At 40.9% G+C, this 17,640-nt stretch overlaps 6 non-coding genes across 6 annotated transcripts; all 6 read left to right on the top strand.

The window, feature by feature from the left end:
- Positions 1 to 15: 15 nt before the first annotated feature.
- trnat-cgu (transfer RNA threonine (anticodon CGU)) lies at positions 16 to 89 on the top strand. The gene has a single exon. It is a non-coding gene; the product is annotated as a tRNA-Thr (tRNA).
- A 273-nt stretch (positions 90 to 362) lies between these two features.
- On the top strand, positions 363 to 436 carry trnat-agu (transfer RNA threonine (anticodon AGU)). Its single transcript has one exon. It is a non-coding gene; the product is annotated as a tRNA-Thr (tRNA).
- Positions 437 to 1,449: 1,013 nt separating this feature from the next.
- On the top strand, positions 1,450 to 1,523 carry trnat-ugu (transfer RNA threonine (anticodon UGU)). Its single transcript has one exon. It is a non-coding gene; the product is annotated as a tRNA-Thr (tRNA).
- A 10,204-nt stretch (positions 1,524 to 11,727) lies between these two features.
- trnal-uag (transfer RNA leucine (anticodon UAG)) lies at positions 11,728 to 11,809 on the top strand. Its single transcript has one exon. It is a non-coding gene; the product is annotated as a tRNA-Leu (tRNA).
- A 4,976-nt stretch (positions 11,810 to 16,785) lies between these two features.
- trnag-gcc (transfer RNA glycine (anticodon GCC)) lies at positions 16,786 to 16,856 on the top strand. Its single transcript has one exon. It is a non-coding gene; the product is annotated as a tRNA-Gly (tRNA).
- A 247-nt stretch (positions 16,857 to 17,103) lies between these two features.
- trnag-ccc (transfer RNA glycine (anticodon CCC)) lies at positions 17,104 to 17,174 on the top strand. The gene has a single exon. It is a non-coding gene; the product is annotated as a tRNA-Gly (tRNA).
- Positions 17,175 to 17,640: the final 466 nt, after the last annotated feature.

The following is a 17,640-nucleotide window of genomic DNA, read 5'->3' as shown; positions in this document are numbered from 1 at the left end:
ACAGTGAGTTTTTGTGGCGCTGTGGCTTAGCTGGTCAAAGCGCCTGTCTCGTAAACAGGAGATCCTGGGTTCAAATCCCAGCAGTGCCTAATGTACGGGTGCCACGGTTGCTTTTTGTTAAGAGTAATGAGTGTTTACGCAGCAGGATGTTTAGCAGTCGGTTTCTTAACAAAACTCAAATCCTTAAGAACGCTGCTCGTTCAAGAGAGCTTTGGACGATGGCTTTATAAAGCATAGTGTGGTAATGCCTAACCAATTGGACTTTAATATTTCAAGTCCAGACATTGACACATGCAGCGCTACCGTTGTTAGTTTTTTTTTCTTTTTTCGAATTAAACAATTAGCCCCTTTCACAGTTGTTTGGCGCTGTGGCTTAGTTGGTCAAAGCGCCTGTCTAGTAAACAGGAGATCCTGGGTTCGAATCCCAGCAGTGCCTTGTTGACAGTTGGCCATTTGTTCATGGGCCAGAAAGTACTAAAAAGTGTTTTCTGTGCAACAGTGCTAGAGGCAGCAGAGCACCCAGGCTCTGTGGCGCAATGGATAGTGCATTGGACTTCTAGGCTGTGAGCTGAGCCGTTCAAAGGTTGTGGGTTCTAGTTCCACCAGAGTCGCAAGCTTGGCTCTTTATCTTCACTGACTTAAGGTGTGGTGCGTTTCTAACATTTTAGGCATCTGTCCATCCCGTTTTGCTTCTTTCTTTCATTGCGCAGTGCAGGCTCAGATACTAGGGGTACTCTACAATAAAGCCGATGACTAAATTGAGCTGTTTTAAATAAGGGAGATTAGAAAACAGTGTAGGGCCTAGTGGGCTTGAGGAATGACTCGAAGGCAACCTGTGGTTTTGGGCAAAAGTAACTGCCACCTATTGTTGAGATCACGCCTTTTGGATTTGTCGTACAAGAGCCTCTTTATGCATGTGCAAAGTAACTGAGTAGAAAGCATAGTAAATTTTGCTTCCCCCCCACTGTCTTAGATGAAACTGCATTTGGAAGTATCGTATCCAGAGGTTTTTTCTTTTAGTGTTAAGACTAAGTTGGCCAGAGCACCTGTCTTGGGAACAGCAGGTGCTAGGTTCAAATCCAAACTGCACCTTTCCCTCAGATTATGGGAGAGTGGCTTTCTGATCTGAAACTCTTTCAATGGCCGATAGCATATGTTTGTCCTGATTTCCATTTTCCGAGCTGACTCTGAGTTTGGATGTAATGAAACTGGAGGTTCCAAAAAACACTTAACACATGATTAAGGATAGATTAAATAAAAATAAATTCACACATCTTGAACAGAGGCCAGGTTACCGGTCAGGTTTGAGACATGATCCTCCAGACTCTAAAAGACCATGTCCATCTTGTCTGCATTTTCTGCATCCTGACATGCTGGTTTTTGTTGTGTGTTGTTTTTTCTCCTTTGATTTTTGTTATTGGGCAAATGTTTCTAACAGTGATTTTCTGTGGCGCTGTGGCTTAGCTGGTCAAAGCGCCTGTCTTGTAAACAGGAGATCCTGGGCTCAAATCCCAGCAGCGCCTTAGTCCAGGTGGTGCGTGTGCTTGTTTTATATAGCTTGCCGGATCGAATTATAAAATTGTATAGCTTTGAGGCGTAATGAATACTGTGACAAATAGAGTTAAACAACTTCTTTGCTTGCGATTTTTAGACTCAATGTGTATTTTTAGTCTCTGTGTGCAAAAACGTCCTGCCTTCTTTTCAGCTGTGGCTTAGTTGGTCAAAGCGTCTGTCTTGTTAACAGGAGATCCAGGGTTCAAATCCCAGCAGTGCCTAATGTACAGGTGCCAGGGTGGCTTTTTGTTAAGAGTGCATGCAGCGCTACAGTTGTTAGTTATTTTTTCTTTTTTCAATTAAAAAAATTAGCCCCTGTCAAGGTCGTTTGGCGCTTTAGCTTAGTTGGTCAAAGTGCCTGTCTTGTAAACAGGAGACCCTGGAATCAAGTTCCAGCAAAAGTGACTATCAGCTATTGTTGAGATCAAGCCTTTTGAATTTGTTGTACAAGAGCCTTTTTATGCACACACATACACACACACACACACACACACACACACACACACACACACACACACGTGATATGGCTAAAAAAAAATGTAAACAGGGATTTTGACAAGTTATTGACTATTATAAGATTTTAAATACAGTATGTCGGGACCAGTTGTAATTTCCATATCTTGCCATATATCATGCCAAATATAAGCTTTCTATATGGGGACTTGCAGTGAGAAAAAAAATGACAGTAAACCTACATTATGATGGAATGAGAATTAGCCACTAAATCAAAAAGTTACGAATTGCCATGAGATTGCGTTGGAATAAACTTAGTTTAGTGTATCCACTGTCTGTACTGTTCCCTCTACACTTATGTATAAACCATTATGAAACCTGTATCATATATTTTAAACAAAAATGACTGTAAAAGATTGTTTACTGTAACGATGTGCATCTTGTGTGCTGGTGATCTAAAGTTTGTTCCTGTAGTATTTATATGATAAAAGGATTATGTGAACCAATGATCCTTCAAATGCAAGACTTCTCAAAGCAAATAAATGCAGCATGCAGAGTATTGAACACTGGAGAGTCTGTGTTTAAAGTAGTGAATGTTTCGAGTTTTGAAAATTGATAACAGGGTTCTGAAATTTGTGGCAAAACAAATGAAAAAAAAAACTGTAATTGGGGTTTCCACAGTGGAATGAACCGCCAACTTATCCAGCGTATGTTTTACACAGCAGATGCCCTTCCAACCACAACCCATCACTGGGAAACACACACACTTATTCAGAGACTCATACACCACAGTCAATTTTAGCATGCTCAATTCACCTATACTTCTTGCTGTGAGATAAGGTGCAACCCACTATGCCACGGCATCACCCATTAGCAGGGCTCGAAATTAACCTTTTTGCTTGGTAGCACCGGTGCTCATAACTTTAAAAATGCAGGCGCATCAGCAAAAATGTTGTCGCACCCACTAATCATAAGCATCATTACTACAAGTTTTATACAAACATATTAATTGCATTTGAAATCAACAGTATAAATGCAAGCGTGAGGAAAATATGCCTCGTCCCGTTATCTCAAGAAAATACATTTTTATAACATAACTGAGCAAGGGCGTAGGTTTGCACCTGACATTGGTGGGGACTGGGGACGAGTCACCCCCGCCAAGAATGAATATTGTTTATATATATATATATATATATATATATATATATATATATATATATATATATATATATATTGCTATTTATTATTTAACTGCTATTAAAATGTATTATTAACTAATCCTCTCTTCTTACAGTTTATTAAGTTAAATTAAATAGTCATGCGGTTAGCCAAGGGGGGTCAAGTGGTTTGAAAGACCAACAGTTGGATTATTATTATTATTATTATTATGTTTGAATTTATCTCATTATTCAAATGGATAAATCCTCACTGAGGAAGGTTGAATGTGCCGGCCAGTTTGTCATTTGCCTATAGGCTTTAGTTTTTAATTTAAATCAAGTTTTAACAAATTTCCCAAAGAAAATTATGATAAAAAATTGTATTTTAAAAATAAGTATATTTACATATTTGAAGAGTTTAGATGTAAAAACCTCTGAATGCCATTTAATATTTTCTTCTAAAATGAGCATTTTTCTCCAACTCCTGTGTGTGGACTCAGTGATTTACCTTTTATAGTGACAAATACGTTCTTTTCATTGCCTTTAAAGTGAAATAACTGAACATAAATATACAAGGCTAAGAAAAATGCTCATTTTACATGGCATTTAGAGGTTTTGGCATCTGTACTTTACTTCATTTTTTTATTCTAAGAATTTAAAGTCCTAATTTCTAGTTCAAAGTATTTTTATTATTTATAAAACTGTAATAAAATTTTCAGTTTAAATATGTAAATAAAGCAATTTGACAAAATGGTAGGAAATAGTTTTGGTACATCAAAAAGTGTAGTTGTAATAACTATCCAACAGGATTATCCAGCAAAAATTAGTTCTTAATATGTCACTAAAATGTCATATTTATACCTCAATTAAACAGAAAATCAGGTGAATAACTGCAAAAAGGTTCAGTTTTTTTAGAAAACAAATAATCCCTTTCAATAAGCTGGCTACAGGCCTGAAAGTGCAATGTTAAAATGATGTTTAATAACTGATAAAGAAAGAGTTTAATAAAAACTTTCGTTTATTTTTCGTACAAATTAAACATCTCACAGTATTATTAAAAGATGGAGCACAGGCTGTAGTTTTTCTGACAAATTGTTTCAACCAAAATTGGAGATGTTACTCTAAGAGATTAGGAGAACTGGCAGGGTCATATATGTTTACATGTAGGTGTTTATTCTGCAGTTAGTTTTCAGGGAATATTGTTTACAGACTAGTCTGCTTTAACGTTAGAATGAACGTAAAAGCGGTGAAAACACCAGCATAACGGCATTATCATCATGGACTCATTCAGTAGCGAACTTGAGTTTATGTGACTTACACTTTTCGTTGGAAAAAGCTCTTTATGTCCACCTCTTCTTGCTACCTCCATCTTAACTTGTGCGTGTCTGTCTTACACCTCGCACATTGGGAAATTCCCCCTGCGCATTTGTTTTGGCGCTGTTTGTATCTGAAACTATGGTCTGAAAGCAGCCACTCACATGACAGCAGGGAAAGGCAGAGCCAATCACAATGTTCATATGTGTTTGGGGGCGGTGCGACTGGAGGAGAGAACGTGATTTAACCCTTTCGGCATGTCTAGGTTTATACTGACAGTGCGATGTTTTTAAGTGAATTAAATTATTGGTGGGGACATTTTGGTAGTTTGTGGATATTGGTGGGGACATGTCACCACCGTTCACCCTAAATCTACGCCCCTGTAACTGAGTGTCCAAAAGATACACAGAGCGCCCACCGGCCCTGCACGCACTGCTTGACATGAATAAATCTGTTAACGATATAACTGTGCTGTTCTCACGGGTGCTGTCTGATACTGCACTGATGCTTTTGACATGTACTGCACCTTATTATATGCATACGTCATGTTAATAGCAATAACGGTCTTTTCATGAGTAGCGATATTAGTTTACTCAGTGTAGGCCCGTTTGCGATGTCCGTTTAACTGAGTGATTGACAGCTGATATTTCAGTGCTAGAGCAGTGGGCCAATAAGAAGAGCGCGAAGGCAGGGCAAGGATTACGGACTTGGCTTTGTTTACTGCAGCAAGTTGACATGACAACTGTTTTAAACCATTCCTGAGCGCTGCGTTTCCCGTTTCAAGCACAGAGATGCATTCAGCATGAATGTCTCCCGAATCCGCGCATGTGGTGAACATTTTGCACAGTAAAAACTGGTCGCACACAACACATTCATGCACTTGCAAAAATGCTCCCAAATATATTTTGAGGTCGCATAGATAAAATTTCGGGCACATATGTGAGCAAAATGGTCGCAATTTCAAGCCCTGCCATACTAGTGTCTTTTTTTATGTTACTTGTGCTTATTTTTCAGATATCTTTTAAATGAAATACTTGTGCTATTAATTAAATACTAGAGTTTTCAAAATATTCTAGTGCTTACTCATTAGACACTGGTTTATTTTATTAGATACTAGTACTTATTCATTAGATAGTACTTATTAAATATATAGTTTTTATTTATTAGATACTAGTACTAATTTTAATAGTTACTAGTAACTATTCTGTTGTTTAGGTCTTGTTTTTGGTCTAAAATATTAGACCATGTTTACACAAAGATGGGGTAGACTCCACACTCCAGGACAGGTTTCAACACACAGACTGGGGTATGTTTGCTTCCCAGGCCACACATGGCTTTCACACAGACATGTTACACTTCCTCTGTTCTGGAATATATCAACACCACCATAGACAGTGTTACAACCCAGAAACAGATCACTACATACCCGAATCAGAAGCCATGGATGAACAAGGAGGTGCGCCTCCTGCTGAAAGCACGCAACACTGCCTTCAGATCAGGCGATGCACAGGCCTACAGCACTTCCAGGGCTAATCTGACGAGGGGCATCAAAAAGGCCAAGCACTGTTACAAGCTAAAGCTAGAGGAGCCCTTTATAACTCTGATCCTTGGTGCATGTGGCAGGGCATCCAGGCCATCACCAACTACACACCCAGCCAGTCCACACCCACAGACGTCTCCTTCCTGAACGAGCTAAATTACTTTTATGCCTGCTTTGAAAGAGACAATAAAAAACCCTACATCAGGATCACTTCCTCCACCGACCACTCACCTATCACACTCACCTCCTCAGAAGTACACAACGCACTGAGTCGGATCAATGTGCGTAAGGCTGCTGGACCAGACGGTATTCCTGGGCAAGTCTTCAAAGCATGTGCAGAACAGCTCGCTGGGGTATTCACAGACATTTTCCACCTGTCGCTTAACCTAGCAGCTGTGCCAACATGCTTTAAAGCCACCTCTATTGTGCCAGTGCCCAAACACTCCAGCCCAACATGCCTGAATGACTACCGCCCTGTAGCACTCACACCCATCATCATGAAGTGCTTCGAGCGGTTGGTCCTGGCACATCTAAAAGACTCTCTGCCATCCACACTGGACCCACATCAGTTTGCTTACCGTGGCAACAGGAGCACAGAGGATGCAGTCTCTATAGCACTGCACTCTGTACTCACACACCTGGACAATTAAAACACTTATGCACGAATGCTGTTTGTGGACTTCAGCTCAGGATTCAACACTGTCATACCTTCCAAGTTACTGATCAAACTAAGAGACCTGGATATCAACACATCACTCTGCAACTGGATTATGGACTTTCTAACTAACAGACCTCAGAATGTTAGATCAGGCCACATCTGCTCCACCACCGTCACACTCAACACTGGTGTACCACAGGGCTGCTGAGCCCCTTCCTCTACTCCCTTTTTACCATTGACTGCAGGGTTGTGAACAGATCCACCACTATCATTAAATTTGCAGATGACACCACATTGATTGGTCTAATCAGCAACAATGATGAGACAGCCTACAGGGAGGAGATACAGCATCTGGCCACTTGGTGCACCGACAATAATCTGCTCTTTAACACCAACAAGACCAAGGAGCTCATTGTGGACTTCAGAAAGGGACGAACAGGCTCACATGATCCCATCCACATCAATGGGATGGCCGTTGAGCCTGTCTCATCCTTCAAGTTTTTGAAGACCCACATCTCAAAGGACCTTTCCTGGACCACCAACACCTCCAGCCTGATCAAGAAGGCTCACCAGCGCCTATTCTTCATGAACCAGAAGAAGAACCAGCTTTCATCAGCCGTCTTGGTTAACTTCTACCACTGCACAATAGAAAGCATCCTGACCAACTGCGTCACAGTCTGGTATGGAAGCTGCTCTGTTACTGAGCGAAAGGCACTTCAGCGGGTGGTGAAAACTGCGCAAAGCATCACAGAGACCACACTGCCAGCCATAGAGGACATCCAAAGGAAACACTGTCTGCGCCGAGCACGCAGTATTCTAAAGGACACCTCTCACCCCGCTCACAGACTGTTTTCTCTCCTGCCCTCTGGCAGGCGCTTCAGGCTCCCCCGGACAAAAACCAGCAGACTGAGGAACAGCTTTTTTCCCAGAGCTGTCTCCCTCTTGAACTCGAACTGCACTTTATAACTTATACCTGTATCCTGCACTTGTTGCTATTGCACTGCTGGCTAGACCTAAATTGCATTTTGTTGCATTGTACTTGTACATGTGTAATTACAATAAAGTTGCATCTAATCTAATATATATAAATAATTTGTAAAGTATTTTCATATATCTGTAATGATAGGTTAAAACAGCACGAGGAATAAAGGTGTTCAATTACTCACTTCTGCGTGAGAATGACCCGAAACTCTGAGCGATGGCCAAGATCCAGCTGCTGCAAGACAGTCTGACTCCAGGACACATGCAAGGCTTTGCACTTGGTACAGATGAGGGTTTCTGTAACCATGTTGTACATCCTGTCGATGTCCAGAACCTGCCGTGCCCTTTTGTGCAGACCTCCACCTGTCAGCTGATGCTGTCTACATGCAGGATTAGGGCAAAGGACTTTGACCCTCCACAGCTTGTATGGCATCCACAGCAAAAGTGAATGACAGAAAAATCTGTCTGGAGCTGGAGCCTGATTGTATGTAAGTGCAGGCTATGGAGGGTAATACCAGAGCTGGAGGTTGTCTCGAAGCTCTGGCTTTCCTTTGGACCCCATTTTAAAAAGCCTGCTGGCAATCCACTTGTGGTCCTCTGGTGGCAAGGTTTCAGCCCAAAGGCGCGGAAGTGGAACAGCTGATGGAGCTTGCAACAATGACCCAGAAGGTGCAGTCTGTGAAGGAAAATAGATCAAACCTTTAGTCTGGTAATGTAAATGCACCTTACATATTTGAGTGAGTACCCTTACATGATGTTATCATGATTATAATCTAAATACCTTTGATTTTAAGTGATTGTTTTTAAATACCTTATTATGTATTTCAATTCCAAAAATCATTAATAGAATTTCACCAATAAACATTTTCTTTAAAGAAGCAAAAGTATTTTCCAATATAGTTATTTCTCTTTTTCCTTTCTACTTCTTTTCCATCCACATTTTCTTTTTTTTACTACTGTGAACATAAAATATTAACAGCAGAAGGCGTCATTTTTGTGATTCTTTGCTTTATTTTTTCCTGTCTTTATTTTGTTAACATTTATACATATATCAAGCTTAGTTAATTAACATCAAGTCAATTTAATTGGCTGGTCTTAAAACCACTTTGTGTGAATTCAGCTGGGGCAGCAAATATGCAAACCAAATTACCTTTTTTTGGACAGAAAATTTGAAATTACTTACTGAGACAATGCTGGACGGCTCTGTGGAACTGGTCACTGCCACAGTGGATGTGAGGACGGGGGCAGAAACTTGAAGGTCCTGAGTCTGTACAAACAAGCAGTATAACAAAGTGCATTTTATAAATATATATCTGTAAGTAACATTAACTAATCAGAATTTTTTGCAACCATTACTTTATTTGAACATTAATGTATAAAATACATTGGGAATGAATGATTGCTGCTAAACTGTAAAATTTTGTCACAGCGCTTCTATGCAGAACAAAAAGTTTAAAGAATGGTGCTTATTTTTAATATATATGTTTTTATGCACTGAAAGAATACTACAGAGATGTTTTATTGAGATTTAATGTGACGGTACTTAACAAAAATACGAATTTACGTATAAAAAAATGCTTATACCTAATTCTCTAAGAAAGCTATGTGGATTATGACAATACTTACAGCCGTGCTTGGTGTAGAAGCACTACACACTGCTGAACTGGGCTGGACATCAGCCTGTGATGGTATTCTAGCCACACTAAGATTTGGCTTTGCTGCAGCAATGTGGGATCCGGAAAATCTTGGTTTGGTGAACTCAAAAAGGGCAAGACAAAAAGCATTTAATTAAAAACACTGTTCACAATGGCAAAATGTACTCTACTGTTCAAAGGTTTGCGATCTGCTCAATGTATTTTTTAATGTTTTAAATATGTTTATCAAGGCTACATTTATTTGATCTAATATTTAGTAAAAACTGGAATAATGTGAATAATAAAATAGGCAAATTAAATAAATAAAGAATAATTTATTCAAACAATTCAAACAAATAAAATCGATTTAATTTATGAGCAAATCAAACACAATAGAATTCTTGTTATATATGATTAATATTAAGCTTTTATTTTTTAACAATAATAATTTTTTTGAACATTAGTGTATATCACATTACATTTCAAGCAATTAGAAACTACCACCTAATTTAAACTAATTTACTCAATTTATTTTAAGCAGGTCTCTAGCAACACCTCAACTTTTTTATTGCTTTTTGTTCTTTTCTCTCCTATGTTTGAACTTTGAACTGAACTTTGAACACCTTGAACACTTGAAACACTGAAATTGTCATTTCTTTTGATTTAAAAAAAAAATGTACCATTGACAATTGCGGTGAAATTTTTGATGCCACTGGTGGAGTAGACGGGGGCTGGGGCTGGGCCTCAAGTTGTCTCGTCTCCATCACCTCCTGAGCAGGTACAGTAGGGGCAGATTGTTGCACCATTTGTGCAGGAGCAGCAGAAGCAGTACTCTGCTAAAAATAATCACAAAAATACATAAAATCATAAAAAGGACAGCCATTCTAGTAAATAAAAATAAACACATATTGATTCAAAAATGTACCTTTTGAGTGTGAAAACCACATGTGCATTTCAGCACACCTCCAACCAAGGTTCTCTGCCCACGAGATTGCAATGGACATTTCTCAATCTGAAAAAATCATGAAAAATATAATAAATAATTTTACACAATACAAAAAACTTTTATAACTAAACAAGAATTTTAACTCAATGACTCCCTTAATGAAGCACACAATAGCTCTGTAAATTAATTTATCACTGTTTTTAGGGTGTGCAATATTTATTTATTATGTAATTGTACAGTTTGTATCTCTAAAAACGAAAAGAAGAATAAGAGGAACTGGACAGGAACATTTCAGGCCTTAAAACCACATGCTGTGTACTGTACACTCATAATTCCTTCCCCCACCTTTTCAGATCTCTCTCATAAACGGTCAAACTTACTAAATTATTCGACGTAAACCTCAAAATACATGAAATTTAAAACACTTTAATATTTAAAAACAAGTATGACATATTTTACACAGATACTGTACTGAATGTACTGAAGCCTAACAAGTTAACGTAACTCTGTTAAGCAAATTTCAACAAACGTTATATCATGTAAACGAAATACACACCCTTTGATAAATCTCTTGCCACTTTCTTTGTCGAGGAGCTGGCCTGTTGCCCTCATTTGATGGCCAAACTCCTGTGCTTGCAAACTTTTTCAGACGTAAAATCCAGTCAGCGTCTGACATAGCTTTATGAGATTTTTCAGACATTTTTGCTCCTATAAATAAAAGGTTTTGAATTAAAGTATTCAAATTTGAAATACAACACACTAAAACATTAACAGTTACCTTGTAATCAGGTGCTTAAATGTATCGCAGCTGGCTGCCGTATGGAGTAGACTTCAAATGCCTTGAGGTGTGCTCAAATAGAGACAGTACTGTGGTTGACAGGAAGGTGGGAGTGCTTCCTAAGCTGGTATTAAGCAGCTCTCTTTCTTTGTGGAGGAGCTCCAGCAATGCATTCAACTGATTTCCCAGCGCTGTTGCGCTACTTGAAACAAGTTGGTCCAAAAACTGCTCTGGGAAAGCAGCTTGGCAAGATAGCGTGGCCGAGCGGTCTAAGCAAACAGACTTGCAAAGTAATTCTGCATGCTTCCACTCACATCCAAACGTAGACTCCTTGGCCAAAGTTGAAGGGCTTCACTAGGAAACTCGGCGTCCTCTCTGCTTCCGTAAAATTGGGCAAAAAAGGGACCACTGCATGGAGTCATTTGGGATAGCGTAGCCAAGGGATCTTAAGCGCTGGATTTAGGCTCCAGTCTCTTTGTGTGTGTGGGTTCGAATCCCATCCGCTGCCAGGCAGTCCTTTTAGGATGCTTGAGAATGACCTCTCTGCTTGAGCAAACAGACTTGCAAAGTGATACTGCACGCTTCAGCTCACATCCAAATGTAGACTCCTTGGCCAAAGTTTAAGGGCTTCACTAGGAAGCTTTGCGTCTTCTCTGCTGTTCTGCTTCCGTAAAATTGGGCAGAAAATGGACCACTGCATGGAGACATCTAGGGTAGTGTGGCCGAGGGGTCTAAGGCGCTGGATTTAGGTTCCAGTCTCTTTGGAGGCGTGGGTTCGAATCCCACCGCTGCCAGATGTGGTTTTAAACATGGACAAACTGCTTGAGTGCGTGCGCGTTCTCAGTGAATGCTGGAAATGAGAGCGTACATTTAAGTTGGCAACTAGTCAGTATAATGTGTTCTTTGAAACTCAAGGCAGACTCGTTGGTGTGACAGCAACACATCCCCAAGCTCGAATCTGCTCAGGAGCAAGTGTCTTTCCCACGATTAGATTGCAGCATTTTGAAGTCTCTCTCTGCCATTGCTCCTTTTAACAAGAGCACCCTATTGAAACAGGAACAGTAAAGATTCACAATTAGAGTAGTAATACTCTATAACTGGATTTGAATATAATAACAACAATGTGGGGTCTGCTGTGATGGAATCAGTAACTCACTCTTTTGTGAAATAACAGTTACCTTGTAATCAGGTGCTTAAATACTGTGTGAATTGTACACACACCTAGCAAATGTCCGGATGACCACAGGACCTCAAATCAGCTCCTGAGTGGACTTGTGGCTGACGAATCACCCAAGGACAGTGATAATGCCATGCAGCCAAAACACCCAATAATGATAGAGACACTATCAGTTGCCCTCTGCTCAACACAGGCAAACTGTGACGCATCAGAACAGCATCAAGTCTCGTCACTCAAAAATGATCCTCAGGAAAACATATTTCTGCAGACAGAATCTCCAGATGCACAGCCCCTGTCACCGGACACGTTCTCATTGTCACAATGTTCACCACTCTTGGGTTTTTCAAAAAAGATGGAGGAACTGGTGTATGCTGGAACTAAACTTTCACACTCCATTGCCGCAAGCCCTCAGTTACCAACCAAAAAGCGGCCTGCTCCACAACCACCTATGAGCCCACCTGGAAGAGCCCTCCGATCACACCGCCAGGGCCCAAACAACAACGCCCCATCTTCAGCTGGTGAACACAAGAGCACTCTGTGATGTGTGTCGGGGACCTGCTTAGATAACAGTGTCTTTATCAAATGTTTTCAGAACAAGCAGGAACCCAGTGTGTCTGCAGCTTTCTCTAAGCAGATATGTGTTGTGTTAAGTGACAGAAAACCAAAGACTTCATCAGGCCGTTTGGCAAATCTGGTGTCTATTAAATGTAGATCTGAGACTACTATAGAAAAAACAGCTAAAACTGTTAAGTTAGCGCTTTTAAACATCAGATCACTCAAAAATAAGTCTCTTTTAGTCAATGATTTTATCAACACAAATTGCCTTGATTTTATGCTTTTAAATGAAACTTGGCTAGATGACAGTTGTAGCGCAGCAGTTCTGAATGAAGCAGCTCCTTTAAACTTTGACTTTTTGAGTGTTTGCAGAGTTAATAGGAGAGGTGGAGGCATCGCTGCCCTGTTTAAAGATGTGTATGAATGTAAACAAGTGTCATTTGGTGACTATTTGTCTTTTGAATATCTGAGTATAGCACTAAAAGGGTCTCCACGCATCTTACTGATCATTATCTACAGACCTCCAAAATATTCTCCAGCTTTTATTGAGGATTTTACAGAGCTGTTATCAATTGTAACCTCTGAATTTGATTATTTTAGTATTGCTGGGGATTTTAATATTCACATTGATAATCCAGAAATCAATGCTGTAAAAGAACTGATGACTGTTTTTAACACTTTTGATCTGACTCAGCATGTTCAAGGACCCACCAACAATCGTGGACACACTCTTGATCTACTTATAACTAAGGGTTTACACATTACATCGACTGTTGTTAAGGATGTGGCACTATCTGATCATTTCTGTATCTTTTTTGATATATTGATCACTCCAGCTATTAAAGACAGATCTGTCTCTGTCAGAAAGAGATGCATAAATGAGAACACCAGTGAGCAGTTTATGAAGGCCATATCGCTAGCACCAAGTATATCTGCAGATTCTGTTGATGCTCTCCTTGATTTGTTCAATTCTAAAATTGAGAATGTCATAAATGACATCGCTCCTGTTAAAGTCAAGAAGATGACTGGCAGGCAAAAGGGATCTTGGACAAGGTCACCTAGAGTACAAATGATGAAAAGACAGTGCAGAAAAGCTGAGCGTATGTGGAGAAAGACGAAACTAGTAGTCCATTATAATATCTATAAAGACAGTCTTCATGCCTTTAATATGGAACTAAACACTGCTAGACAGACTTTCTTTTCAAGCCTTATAAACAGCAACTTAAATAATGCTTGCACCCTCTTTGCAACGATAGAGAGACTCACAAACCCCCCAGTCGGATTCCAAGTGAGCTCCTCTCTGAAAGCAAATGTAATGAGTTTGCTCATTTCTTCACTGATAAGATTAATGATATCAGAAAGACAATCAGCTCATCCAATCAGTCAAGTTGTGTCGATATCAAACAAGCTCAACCACAACTTAAGAAATCAGACATTATGTCTGATTTCATGGCAATTAACGGCAAAATCTTAGAAGAAATTGTGCAAGTTATGAAAACATCAACCTGCAGTCTTGACACGCTCCCCACATCATTCTTCAAAACGGTGTTTACCTGTTTAGAAATGGATCTTCTAAAAGTGGTAAATGCTTCACTTCTCTTAGGGATTTTTCCAACCTCACTTAAAACTGCAGTTGTTAAACCCCTCTTGAAGAACAGCAACCTGGATAACACCCTATTGAGCAATTACAGGCTAATCTCAAATCTCCCTTTCATTGGCAAAATCATTGAAAAAGTTGTTTTTAACCAGGTTAACAAGTTCTTAAACTTCAGGGGGTGTTTAGACAATTTTCAATCTGGTTTCAGAGCACATCACAGTACAGAGAGCGCTCTTATAAAGATAATCAATGATATACGCCTAAATACAGATTCAGATAAAATAACAGTGCTGGTATTGTTGGATCTCAGTGCTGCATTTGACACTGTCAATCACAGCATACTTCTGGATAGGCTGGAAAACTGGGTTGGGCTGTCTGGCACGGTCCTCAAATGGTTTAGATCTTACCTTGAAGGTAGAGGTTACCATGTCAGTATAGGTGACCATAGGTCGAGGTGGAGTCCCACAAGGCTCGATTCTGGCACCTCTCCTGTTCAATCTGTACATGCTCCCTCTGAGCCAAATAATGAGAAAGAACCAAATCTCCTACCACAGCTATGCTGATGACACTCAGATCTACCTAGCCTTACTGCCTAATGACTACAGCCTCATTGACACCCTCTGCCAATGCATTGATGAAATGAGCAATTGGATGTGCCAAAATTTTCTTCAGTTAAACAAAGAGAAAACTGAAATGATTGTGTTTGGAAACAAAGATGAGGTTCTCAAGGTAAATGCGTACGACAAAAAATAAGGTCAAGAATCTTGGTGTGACTCTTGAGTCAGATCTGAGTTTCAACAGTCATGTCATAGCAGTCAGTAAATCAGCATAATATAATGTCAAAAACATAGCAAGAATCAGATGCTTTGTTTCTAGTGAAGATTTAGAAAAACTTGTTCATGCTTTTATCAGCAGCAGGGTGGATTACTGTAATGGACTCCTCACTGGTCTTCCTAAAAAGACAGTCAGACAGTTGCAGCTCATCCAGAACGCTGCAGCCAGAATTCTGACCAGAACCAGAAAATCAGAGCACATCACACCTGTCCTCAGGTCTTTACACTGGCTGCCAGTTACATTGAGAATAGATTTTAAAGTATTATTACTGGTCTATAAATCACTATGGCCTAGGACCTAAATACATCACAGATATGTTCACTGAATACAAACCTAACAGATCACTCAGATCATTAGGATCATATAAACTAGAAGTTCCAAGAGTTCAGTCAAAGCAGGGTGAATCGGCTTTTAGCCACTATGCCCCCCGCTGCTGGAATCAGCTTCCAGAAATGATCAGATGTGCTCCAACAATAGGCACATTCAAATCAAGACTGAAAACACATCTGTTTAGCTGTGCCTTTACTGAATGAGTACTGTGCTGCGTCCGACAGATTGCACTATCATGTTTTCATCATCTCTTTTTTATTTTTATTTTACTTGTTTCTTTTATTCTTGTTTATGTAAAGCACTTTGAATTGCCATTGTGTATGAAATGTGCTATATAAATAAACTTGCCTTAACTGCCACGCGGGAGACCCGGGTCCGATTCCTGGCCAATGCAATTCCTGTTTTGTGTTGCTACTCTTCCAGCTCTGGGTAACAGCCTTGCAGCAATCACACCCCACTAGGACAGTAGTAAAAGCATATCAGCTTTGGTGGTTCAGTGGTAGAATTCTCGCCTCCCACGTGGGAGACCCGGGTCTGATTCCCAGCCAATGCAATTCCTGTTTTGTGTTGCTACTCTTCCAGCTCTGGGTAACAGCCTTGCAGCAATGACACCCCACTAGGACAACCCTATGAGCATATCAGCATTGGTGGTTCAGTGGTAGAACTCTCGGCTGCCATGCTGGAGTTCCAGGTGCGACTCCCGGCCAATGCAAATCCTGTTTTGTGTTGCTTCTCTTCCAGCTCTGGGTAACAGCCTTGCAGCAATCACACCCAACTAGGAGAGCTGTATGAGCATATCAGCATTGGTGGTTCACTGGTAGAATTCTTGCCTGCCACGCGGGAGACCCGAGTACGATTCCTGGCCAATGCAAATCCTGTTTTGTGTTGCTTCTCTTCCAGCTCCGGGTAACAGCCTTGCAGCAATCACACCCCACTAGGAAATGTGTTAGAGCATATCAGCAATGGTGGTTTAGTGGTAGAATTCTCACGTCCCACGCAGGGGACCTGGGTCCAATTCCTGGCCAACGCAGTTCCTGTTTTGTGTTGCTTCTCTTCCAGCTCTGGGTAAAAGCCTTGCAGCAATCACACCCCACTAGGACACATGTTTGAGCATATGAGCATTGATGGGTCAGTGGTAGTATTCTCGCCTGCCACGTAAGAGACATGGGTCCGATTCCCAGCCAATGCAATTTCTCTTTTGTGTTGCTAATCTTCCAGCTCTGGGTAACAGCCTTGCAGCAATCACACCCCACTAGGACAGATGATTGAGCATATCAGCATTGGTGGTTCAGTGGTAGAATTCTCGCCTGCCACGCGGGAGACCCGGGTCCGATTCCCGGCCAATGCAAAACCTGTTTTGTGTTGCTAATCTTCCAGCTCTGGGTAACAGCCTTGCAGCAATCACACCCCACTAGGACAGATCTATGACAATATCAGCATTGGTGGTTCAGTGGTAGAATTCTCGCCTGCCACGCGGGAGACCCGGGTCTGATTCCTGGCCTAAACAATTCCTGTTTTGTTTTGCTACTCTTCCAGCTCTGGGTAACAGCCTTGCAGCAATCACACATCACTAGGACAGCCATAAGAACATATCAGCATTGGTGGTTCAGTGGTAGAATTCTCGCCTCCCACGTGGGTGACCCGGGTCCGATTCCCGGCCAATGCAATTGCTATTTTGTGTTGCTACTCTTCCAGCTCTGGGTAACTGCCTTGCAGCAATCACACCCCACTAGGACAACTCTATGAGCATATCAGCATTGGTGGTTCAGTGGTAGAATTCTCGCCTGCCACGCGGGAGATCCAGGTGCGACTCCCGGCCAATGCAAATCCTGTTTTGTGTTGCTACTCTTCCAGCTCTGGGTAACAGCCTTGCAGCAATCACACCCAACTAGGAGAGCAGTATGAGCATATCAGCATTGGTGGTTCACTGGTAGAATTCTTGCCTGCCACGCGGGAGACCCGAGTACGATTCCTGGCCAATGCAAATCCTGTTTTGTGTTGCTAATCTTCCAGCTCTGGGTAAAAGCCTTGCAGCAATCACACCCCACTAGGACAAACAATCGAGCATATCAGCGTTCATGGTTCAGTGGTAGAATTCTCTCCTGCCACGCGGGAGACCCGTGTCCGATTCC

Source organism: Danio rerio, chromosome 4 (genome assembly GCF_049306965.1).
Source record: "Danio rerio strain Tuebingen ecotype United States chromosome 4, GRCz12tu, whole genome shotgun sequence".
NCBI lineage: Eukaryota > Metazoa > Chordata > Actinopteri > Cypriniformes > Danionidae > Danio > Danio rerio.
The sequence above is the reverse complement of the archived record's forward strand: the minus strand, read 5'-3'. Positions and strand labels throughout refer to the sequence as shown.